Source organism: Oncorhynchus clarkii, chromosome 30 (assembly GCF_045791955.1).
Source record: "Oncorhynchus clarkii lewisi isolate Uvic-CL-2024 chromosome 30, UVic_Ocla_1.0, whole genome shotgun sequence".
Taxonomy (NCBI): domain Eukaryota; kingdom Metazoa; phylum Chordata; class Actinopteri; order Salmoniformes; family Salmonidae; genus Oncorhynchus; species Oncorhynchus clarkii.
The window spans coordinates 18,609,017-18,619,291 of NC_092176.1; the positions used below are offsets into that span (position 1 = coordinate 18,609,017).

Below are 10,275 nucleotides of genomic sequence, written 5' to 3' on the forward strand. Positions count from 1 at the left end.
ATACAGTGCCTTCAGAAAGTGTTCATACCCCTTTACCCCTTGATTTATTTTATTGTGTTACAGCCTGAATTCAAAAAAAAATTCTCACCCATCTACACACAATACCCCATAATGAAAAAGTGAATTGCAAATTCATTAAAAAGGAGAAATATCTCATTTACATAGGTATTCACACCGCTAAGTCAATAATTTGTAGAAGCACCTTTGGCAGCGATTACAATCTTTCTGGGTAAGTCTCTAAGAGCTTTCCACACATGGATTGTGCAACGTTTACCCATTTTATTGTTTTTTAAATTCTTCAGTCTCTGTCAAATTGGTTGTTGATCATTGCTAGACAACCATTTTCAGGTCTTGCCATAGATTTCAGTCAACTATAACTCGGCCACTCAGGAACATTTACTGTCGTCTTGGTAAGCAACTCCAGCGTGGATTTGGCCTTGTGTTTTAGATTATTGTCCTGCTGAAAGATGACTTATTTTCCCATTGTCTGGTGGAAAGCAGACTGAACCAGGTTTTCCTCTAGGATTTTGCCTGTGCTTAGCTCCCTTCTGTACAGGCTTCCTTCTTTTCACTCTGTCAATAAGGTTAGTATTGTGGAGTAACTACAATTTTGTTGAGCCATCCTCAGTTTTCTACTATCACAGCCATCAAATTCTGTAACATTTTTAAAGTCACCATTGGCCTCATGGTGAAATCACTGATCGGTTTCCTTCCTCTCTGGCAACTGAGTTATGAAGGACACCTGTATCTTTGTAGTGACTGGATGTATTGATACACCAGTGCAATTAATAACTTCATCATGCTCAAAGGAATATTCATTGTCTTCTTTTTTTTTTACCCATCTACCAATTGGTGCCCTTCTTTGTGAGGCATTGGAAAACCTCCCTGGTCTTTGTGGTTGAGTCGGTGTTTGAAATTCACTGCTCGACTGAGGGAGGTGGAGGGTCCGTGTGGGGTACAGAGATGAGGTAGTCATTCAAAAATCATGTTAAACACTATAATTGCACACAGAGTCCATGCAACTTATTATGTGCCCTGTTAAGCAAATTCTTACTCATTAACTTATTTTGGCTTGACATTGCAGCAACTTGACAGTAGCTCTGTTTTATTAAAATAGTTAATATCATATGCCAAAACATGCTTCACACATTGAAAAAAGAAAGACAAATAATCTAAATTCAGTGAACAAGCTCTCAATCTTTTCAGGAAGTAGCAACGTGACGTCATGTTTGTTTCCCTCAGCTACAAAATCCCAAAGTGACCAAATCTTACGCGTTTCGTTTTGTTTAAAGGATAGTCCTGCCAAATTACAAAATTGTGTGTGATAGCTTTAATCGTGGATAGAATTAATTCATGTGAGAGATGAAAGGAAACAAGAGAAAAGAGAACAGTGAATGAACAACCTTCAAACAAGAGTGGAGAAATGGCTCCGAGTGCAGACTGTTGGATGACAGCACCATGCTGGATACTAATGAATATAAACTCAGCAAAAAAAGAAACATACCTTTTTCAGGACCCTGTCTTTCAAAGATAATTCGTAAAAATCCAAAAGTCTTCACAGATCTTCATTGTAAATGGTTTAAACACTGTTTCCCATGCTTGTTCAATGAACCATAAACAATTAATGAACATGCACCTGTGGAACGGTCATTAAGACAGTAACAGCTTACAGACGGTAGACAATTAAGGTCACAGTTATGAAAACTTAGGACACTAAAGAGGCCTTTCTACTGACTGAACAACACCAAATGAAAGATGCCCAGGGTCCATGCTCATCTGCATGAACGTGCCTTTGGCATGCTGCAAGGAGACATGAGGACTGCAGATGTGGCCGGGCAATAAATTGCATTGTCCGTACTGTGAGACACCTAAGACAGAGCTACAGGAAGACAGAATAGACAGCTGATCGTCCTCGTGGTGGCAGACCACGTGTAACAACACCTACACAGGATCGATACATCCGAACATCACACCTGCGGGACAGGTACAGGATGGCAACAACAACTGCCCGAGTTACACCAGGAATGCACAATCCATCCATCAATGCTCAGGCTGTCCGGAATAAGCTGAGAGAGGCTGGATTAAGGGCTTGTAGGCCTGTTGTAAGGCAGGTCCTCACCAGACTTCACCGGCAACAACATTGCCTATGGGCACAAACCCACCGCCACTGGACCAGACAGGACAGGCAAAAAGTGCTCTTCACTGACAAGTCGCGGTTTTGTCTCACCAGGGTTGATGGTCAGATCGCGTTTATCGTTGAAAGAATGAGTGTTACACAGAGGCCTGTACTCCGGAGCGGGATTGATTTGGAGGTGGAGGGTCCGTCATGGTCTGGGATGGTGTGTCACAGCATCATCGGACTGAGCTTGTTGTCATTGCAGGCAATCTCAACTCTGTGCATTACAGGGAAGACATCCATGTGGTACCCTTCCAGCAGCCTCATCCTGACATGACCCTCCAGCATGACAATACCACCAGCCATACTGCTCGTTCTGTGCATGATTTCTTGCAAGACAGGAATGTCAGTGTTCTGCCATGGCCAGCGAAATGCCCGGATCTCAATGGGACACGTCTGGGACCTGTTGGATCGGAGGGTGAGGGCTAGGGCCATTCCCCCCAGAAATGTCCGGGAACTCGCAGGTGCCTTGGTGGAAGAGTGGGGTAACATCTCACAGAAAGAACTGGCAAATCTGGTGCAGTCCATGAGGAGGAGATGCACTGCAGTACTTAATGCAGCTGGTGGCCACACCAGATACTGACTGTTACTTTTGTTTTTGACCCCCCTTTGTGCAGTGACACATTATTCCATTTATGTTAGTCACATGTCTGTGGAACTTGTTCAGTTTATGTCTCAGTTGTTGAATCTTGTTATGTTCATACAAATATTTACACATGTTAAGTTTGCTGAAAATAAACGCGGTTGACAGTGAGAGGACGTTTCTTTTTTGCTGAGTTTACAAAAAAATAAATGACCATTCTAGCATATAATTGCTTTTTGTGTGAGATGAGGCCATTATTTAGAATAGATTATAGGGCTTCACACATATAGGAGGGTTCTTTCTTTCAATTTGCCCATGGCACTGTGCAGGCAAGGCTAATCATATGATAATTTCTTACCAAACTGGACACTATATGGGCTAAAATGGCATTGGCCTAGACATCCCCGTATTAAGTGTTTCATTCTATTGTATTCAGACTCACTGCAGAGATTATATTGTTTTAGCCATAATCTGTAGCCAATGTGAAAACGCTTGGATGGCGCCTACAGGCAAGTTTCTGGTTACCGAGGGAACGCAGATGGTAGAGGAGACTGACGGGCATTCATTCTGTCATCAGTTTGCATTACAATAGAACGTCCTCGTAGATCTGTGGCAGCTGGAGTCCATAGCCTACAAGCGCTCGCATACAAAATACAGACATCTGCGGGTTAATTCCTCGTGCCATCCAAACACTCCTTTGTCCAGGCTTCAGTCTTGTTATTTACTTTCCATTATTAACCGCCCATCAGAGGCAGCTGCTCCGCTCTCACCCGACCTCTCTGCTCAAGGCAAACTGACGCACTCCACGGGTAAATTGGAATAGGTTTTTGTGCGCTCTGCATCACAAAACCATCGATGATAAAGATTTCATTCAGAATATCTATAATATATATCACTGACAATTTGTACATCGCTCATTCTACCCGAAGAGGATTAGTCGGACACAGTTGGAGCCCTTTATCGCGCCATCCTTGCTGACACAGATGGTGCGAGACAGGTGCATTTTGGACCGATGGTCAAACTTGCATCAATGCAAAAGGTAAGAGACCACTGACCGATTTTCTATTTTCTGATATTCGTTTAAAAATATGTTTAATTCTTCATTTTAATCTGTGAAACGCTCCCAAAACCGTAGCTTCAGACAGCCTACATTTATTGTCCCATTGCCTGGTTTCTGTCCTGGGGAGAATAATACCCGTGATCATTATGCTGAAGAGAATATAGGGTGAGAAATGATTAAAACAGTCATAATGTATGATGTTCAATGGTTTTAATCATAATTTAATCATCAATCTGTGTGACGAAGCTTCATTCTGAGGTGCATTTGGAAAGTATGTCTTGTAACACAACGTACAAAACATTATGAACATGAAATGGTCGGTAATTTGGATAAAATTACTACAAATTTAGATAGCTGCCTAGACTAATTTACTAGTCAAATTTGTTTTTACTGACATGGGCAAATTGAGTGACTTTCAGTGACAGGCATACACTGAGTATACAAAACATTAAGAACACCTGCAGTTTTTCCATGACATAGACTGACCAGGTGAATTCAGGTGAAAGCTATGATCCCTTATTGATGTTAAATCCACTTAAGTCAGTGTAGATGAAGGAGAGGAGACAGGTTTAAGAAGGATTTTGAAGCCTTCAGACAATTGAGCGATGGATTGTGTATGTGTGCCATTCATAGGGTGAATGGGCAAGACAAAATATTGAAGTGCCTTTGGGTGGTTGGGGGGTTGCAACTCGATATTAGGAAGGTATTCTTAATATTTTTTACACTCGGTGTATATGCAGATTTATGACAGCTGAATACCATTTCAACGCCCCCAAATCTCTGCAGGACCAACTAGTCTAGCCCTACATAGTAAATAATTTAGACATTCGAATGCAGCAACAGCACAGTGAGTCAGCTACCACTGTATCATATGCCTTGTTCGTTTAGGCTAGCTATTCTGTTCCATGATGGAGATAAATAAATAATTATAGGATATGCTTATACATCATACATTTTTCTTTGAGGAGAAATTCATGCCTGCGGCCCCTCTACCACATCAGTTTGTGATGAAGCAGGGGCCGTGTGCATCCATCTAGTTTTAGTAGAAACAGTTCTTATCTCACCCTGTCCACCTCCACTGCTGCTGTTTAAATAGAACAGTGCTGCTGGCTAATGGATGCCCTCTGTCTACAGTGGCCAAACCCACAGCCCAGCTGGCAGGACGCACATCCCCATGACAACTGAGATTCCCTGGGGTCCCTGATGGACTGATGAATACAGGAGTAGGGAGACAGGTATGCGTCCAGTATATCCACACATATTGAAGGGGTTCTTCTAAAGACAGAGGATTAACCACTACTATTGGTGGTAATGATGTCTTGTAGGCTCCGTTCCTCCATGAAATTTGTATTGACTATTGTTTGTATTAGGGGAGCTACCGAAGCAAGATATTCATTTCAATTAGGTCAGTGTAAGGTAAAACATTTCAAATAAGATAAAAAAAAAAGGTTAATCAGGTCAGTTAGTAACTGTTCCTAATCACCTATAATTCTGGGAATTTTATTAACCCTTCCCATCTGCATCCCATGGTATCTTTAGGCAGTAGTCAAGTCTAATGGTCCAGCCTCTCTTTGGTAGGGTTTTGGGGGCAGGTGTTCCAGGGGGTTGCGTTCCACTTTCTGCTGCTTGCTGCTCTGTGTTTCTCTCCAGATATGCCGAGGAGGATACTGAGATGGTGCCAGCCCTCAGAGGCCATTTAGACGAGTCAACAACATGACCAGACTGACAGAGCTGTCTACAAAGCTGTTTTCTAAACAGGTACAACTATTTCTCAAACTAATTTGAGTCATTGATTAATTAAGAATGTATATTTGTTGCCAATCTATATTCAGAGAGAGCCAAAACCCTTTCAAATGTTAGAAAGACAACCCCTTGTTAGAAAGACAATCCAGAAACCTACGCTGAGGTGGACTCTCTTCCCCCGATATGCCTGTGAGGTTTTGTTAGAATATTGGCATTTGAGCAAGAGACCTCTCGTTGCATACTGGTTCAAGGGCCTTCTACTGACACAAAGACCAGTGCTGCGTTTGAGGATGTACTGTACAGTATGTTCTCATGCCAAGAGAGAAGGTTCATGCTGAGCGATAAGTGCTTTTTGAAGTTGGTTCGATTATTAAAATATAATCACGTTCTTATCTGATTTAAATATTTTTTTACATTAATTAAATGCATTATGGAATAATGGCATTACAATGATTTTAGAGTTTTTAATGGAAATTCCAAACCCCACAATAGTGAACCTTTAATTGCCAAAACATTGAACATATTCCATTGTTTCTGTCAGGCCCACATTGGGTAGACATCAATAGAAAAATAGTAAATTACTATGAAATAATACAATATTTCAGTAGTGTATATTACTTTGTTTTTATTTGATGACTTTATTATTTTTAATTCCTTAAAGCAGTGGTATTGAAACTTTTCCAGCAGGACCCATTTTTTTTGCCATTATTTCTGGGGACCCCACTGCCTTAGTCATAGCTCATCTCTGCTTAGGCAGTAGCAGCCAGCCAGCCAGACAACCATCTAATGGTATCTCTGTGCTCCCCATACTGTACTACTGGCTTTAGTCATCTTCTTTAGCTAGGCTAGCCTGCCTAGCTGTCTGACAAAATCATTTTCCTGGTTCTTCAAAGTAGATAAGGCATACTTTCACAAATGGTCTCTATCCCTCTCGCTGTTGTGTTGTGTACATTCCTCTCTCATGCGGACTATGCGGTCTGTGTGTATCTAACCTGATCTATCCACTGAGGTATAAAGAAATGGAGAATGTGTCCAAGATGTCTGACTGTTGTTTTCAAGGTAATCTACTCACGTTCGCTTATGCCGATTCATGGACTGTCTATATCCGGGTTGCATCTGGTTTAAGTGGACCAACATCACATGCGCACTAGCAATCAATGCGCACAGGGAGCAGGATGAGCAGCGGTGACATCATCACGTCATCCAAAATTGTGGCAGACATTGGATGAATATAACATTTTAATATTTTCGGCTGTGAGTGATCTAAAAGAGAGGGTATATGAGAGGGTATATGATAGGGAGGGTGACATGGAAAGTAAGGGATTAGTTTAGTGTGTTAATTTATAAATCCACCGCATTATAACAGTGCAGTCGCCCTATATATACTGTCACAGAGAAGAGGTGGAGAGCAAAACAACCTGAAAGTAGAGCCATAACTAAAGCAGATTTGTCTAATCTGCTTTCATGGCTGATTATCTTTAATATCTGACGTATGCCAGATCAGCCTATAAAATGTGTTTGGTTGGGTCAGGTCAACCAAGAGCTAGAGAAAAAGAGGCTGTGGAAGGGTAGCCTACATATGTGCTGAGAGTGGAGTTGAGGGTGGGGGACCGTGGTGTGGGGGAGATTGTCCTCACCAAGGCAACACAAACATATTCTGGATCTCTCTTTGCAGAAGCTTTAAAGCTTAGAATCCTGCCCCTGGCCAATAATCCTGATTTCATGCATAACACAGATTACTTACACACACACACACACACACACACACACACACACACACACACACACACACACACACACACACACACACACACACACACACACACACACACACACACACACACACACACACACACAAAGAGCCCTCTTGACTTTAATTTTTGCGACAAAATGTGTGACATTTCGGGTGCAGAATTAATGTCTGTTGTCCTCTTCACCCTAACACCATGTCAGCCTAAACTAATGGCTGCTTCTCTGCTCCCTCCACCTGTTTTAGTTGAGGTGTCACTTCTTCTTTGCGCCTGTCAAACTGTCTGCTATTCAGTCCATCAGTCTTTCTCTGCTGCTCAGTTGTCTACACATCTTGTGTAATGTAGAACAGAACTCAGTGACTGTGTTGTCATGTCATCTCCCCTGCAGTTGTCAACGCGGTTCATCCTTACCGAATTGGAACTGGGACAGGAACTGGGACCTATGGCTTTCACCCACTGACGAATGAACATTACTACAAGGCTACTGACGGAGCACACTTCTTTTGCTATCGATTTGTGTTAGAAGGAGACCTTGCAGTGATTATTATTGTTATTATTATTTGGAAGTACCATTGGCACGTTGCTGGCCCCTTTAATTGTAGCCGACGTCATTCAGGACGTCATTCAGGACCACATTTCATGCCATAAGAGAGACCCATAAAGGGTGGGGTTTTAGTGTTGTCTGATGCTTTGGCGCTTTCATTTCCTTAAATATTGTTTACCTGAGGGAGCTCTCTCCCCTCCTCTGTAAAATAACACTTTATCATCCCCTTCCACACTGTTCAGCTGATCAAAGCAGCGAGAGACTAACACCTTTCTCTGATGCCTGCTTCTCCTCATGCTGTCAGCACCTTTCTCTTCTCGGTAACCTTGGCAACACTTTTAACACCTTACTCACTTCCTTCTACCTCTGATGTCTAACATGACTAACAAGGTTGGGTCTGCTAAGATGGCCTTCCTGCTAATTTAATTGATGTGCTCCTAAAGGCGTCAGCATGCTTCAGTTTGGCTGACGCCTTCCCGAAGTTGGCTAGGCAAACCGAACAAGTGGGCTTGCATCCTCCCTTAAAAGATCTTCACTTGGAAAACAATAAAAAAGTGACAATAGTACCGATTGTCCATTTTGACATGCCGTAGCCAGTATAAACTTACTCAAAATATTCAGAATGAATCTAAGATAACTCAAGAAATCCGTCATACAATTTGACGTTTTTGCAGAGATCTTAGTTGCGCAATTTTACATCTAATTGAGATGTCTGGTGCAGTATTTCTCAATGAAAACATTTGCATGAAAACATGTCGTCTCTCGTTGAATTGCAACAAAGACTTTATTGAAGAATCCCTACTGTTGACCAATCACCAACGAAGGAGCGTAGATTTCGGCTACCGACTTCGGCTTGCCTCTAGAAAAAATGTTGAGCTCGAACAGTCGAAAAGTTACTAAAGTCCAGAACTAACAAAAACATCACAAAATGATGTCATAATATATGCACAAATTCTATTGAACTGTTTTGGCTGGGAAGCATGCGGACGTCTTAACCCAGCTGACATACCCATACCACTCCAGCAGCTAATGCTTGTTATCGTTAGTCTACTCTAACGTTACAGGAGTGTTATGAGGATGTTACGACTTTAATAGGGTTGTGTCAGTGTTTGTGGCGGTGTTTGGATGGTCTCCCGAGGCCTGGTTTTGTCTTGTGATTTCTGCATGTACTGCAACTCCCAATAACCTCAGCTAGAGTCATATAGAACTAACCAACACCAGAGTAATCCTGGTTTGCTAACCTGGACTAACAATCTAACAGTCACTAATCAAGCTAATCAACCAAACTAAACCCCAAGCCCCGTTGAGGGGAGGACGGCTCATTTGAATGGCCGGAACGGAGCAAATGGAATGGTATCAAACACATGGAAACCATATATTTGATGTATTTGATACCAGTATATTCATTCTGCTCCAGCCATGAGCCCTTCCTCCCAAATTAAGGTGCCAACAATGTCCTGTGGTGTAGGTGTACATTTTGAGTTTAAGAGTGGGGCTCTTAGTGTAATTAATTTCCTTACCCATTGAAACCAAACCATCAGCTCTCTTGGCATTCCTTAATAAATACACTAACACATACCCTCTAATACCTAACACTACTAATGTCTGGTAACAGGCATTTTGTTACTTACACTAACCTGTACTATACTAACTTGTACCTCTCCCATTTTCCTGAAACCTTTCTTCCACCAGACACAGCTCACCCAAAATCATATACAGTAACTATGTATTTATCTCTCTGTCATAACCTTAAGCTCAGTAAGTTGCTTGTTGAGATGTTTTACTTTTGGCCCCTAAAGCACAACGGTGAGAATGATTCCAGGATCTGGGATGGGAAGCTGGATTAACCAATAGATTTAAAGACAAAGCGCACCTACCTACCTGTAGCTCACTGGGTTGACCACACACTTCTGCTCAGGGGACGCCTAAAAAGATGTTACAAATGTTTCAGTAACTATGTTAAAGATGATTATTTTTTAAGTTGTCCATCTTAATAGTTTAACAAATAATGGCTGACAAATGTTTGACCCCCTGTCCATTGTGTGGCCAACCAGTGCTTGGTTTGTAGCCTGCATAGACACATGTGTATTCTCTTATTAGATAAACCAAAGCAAATAGCAACCCTTACCTGCTTTACTACTACCTGAGTGGTGACTGGTATATGAACAACAACCCTGGATAAGGCCTAACAATTTGGCCATTGATTTCTTGCTCTTACAGTATGTTAGTATCTTCTCTCAGACTAACATGTGGTGCTTCTTTCAATGAAGTCTAACCATGCTGCGACCAACTTATCACCCATCACTTCTCCCTGCCCCTTGGTGAGATCAAACAGCATCTAGTAGGCCATGCAGTATTGTTTCTTTACTTCCTGAGTCGTCATGAGGATAGACATCCCTGTGTTCTTGATCGTGTGAC

General features: G+C 41.9%; 1 long non-coding RNA gene across 2 annotated transcripts; it reads left to right on the forward strand.

Annotated features, from left to right (window-relative positions):
* Nucleotides 1-3,322: 3,322 nt before the first annotated feature.
* On the forward strand, nt 3,323-9,982 carry LOC139389957 (uncharacterized). 2 transcript variants are annotated; one of them, XR_011629445.1, is made up of 4 exons: nt 3,323-3,568; nt 3,689-3,798; nt 4,954-5,577; nt 7,702-9,982. It is a non-coding gene; the product is annotated as an uncharacterized lncRNA (long non-coding RNA). The 2 variants fall into 2 exon arrangements; XR_011629444.1 differs by having other exon boundaries at nt 3,323-3,798.
* The last annotated feature ends 293 nt before the right edge of the window (nt 9,983-10,275 follow it).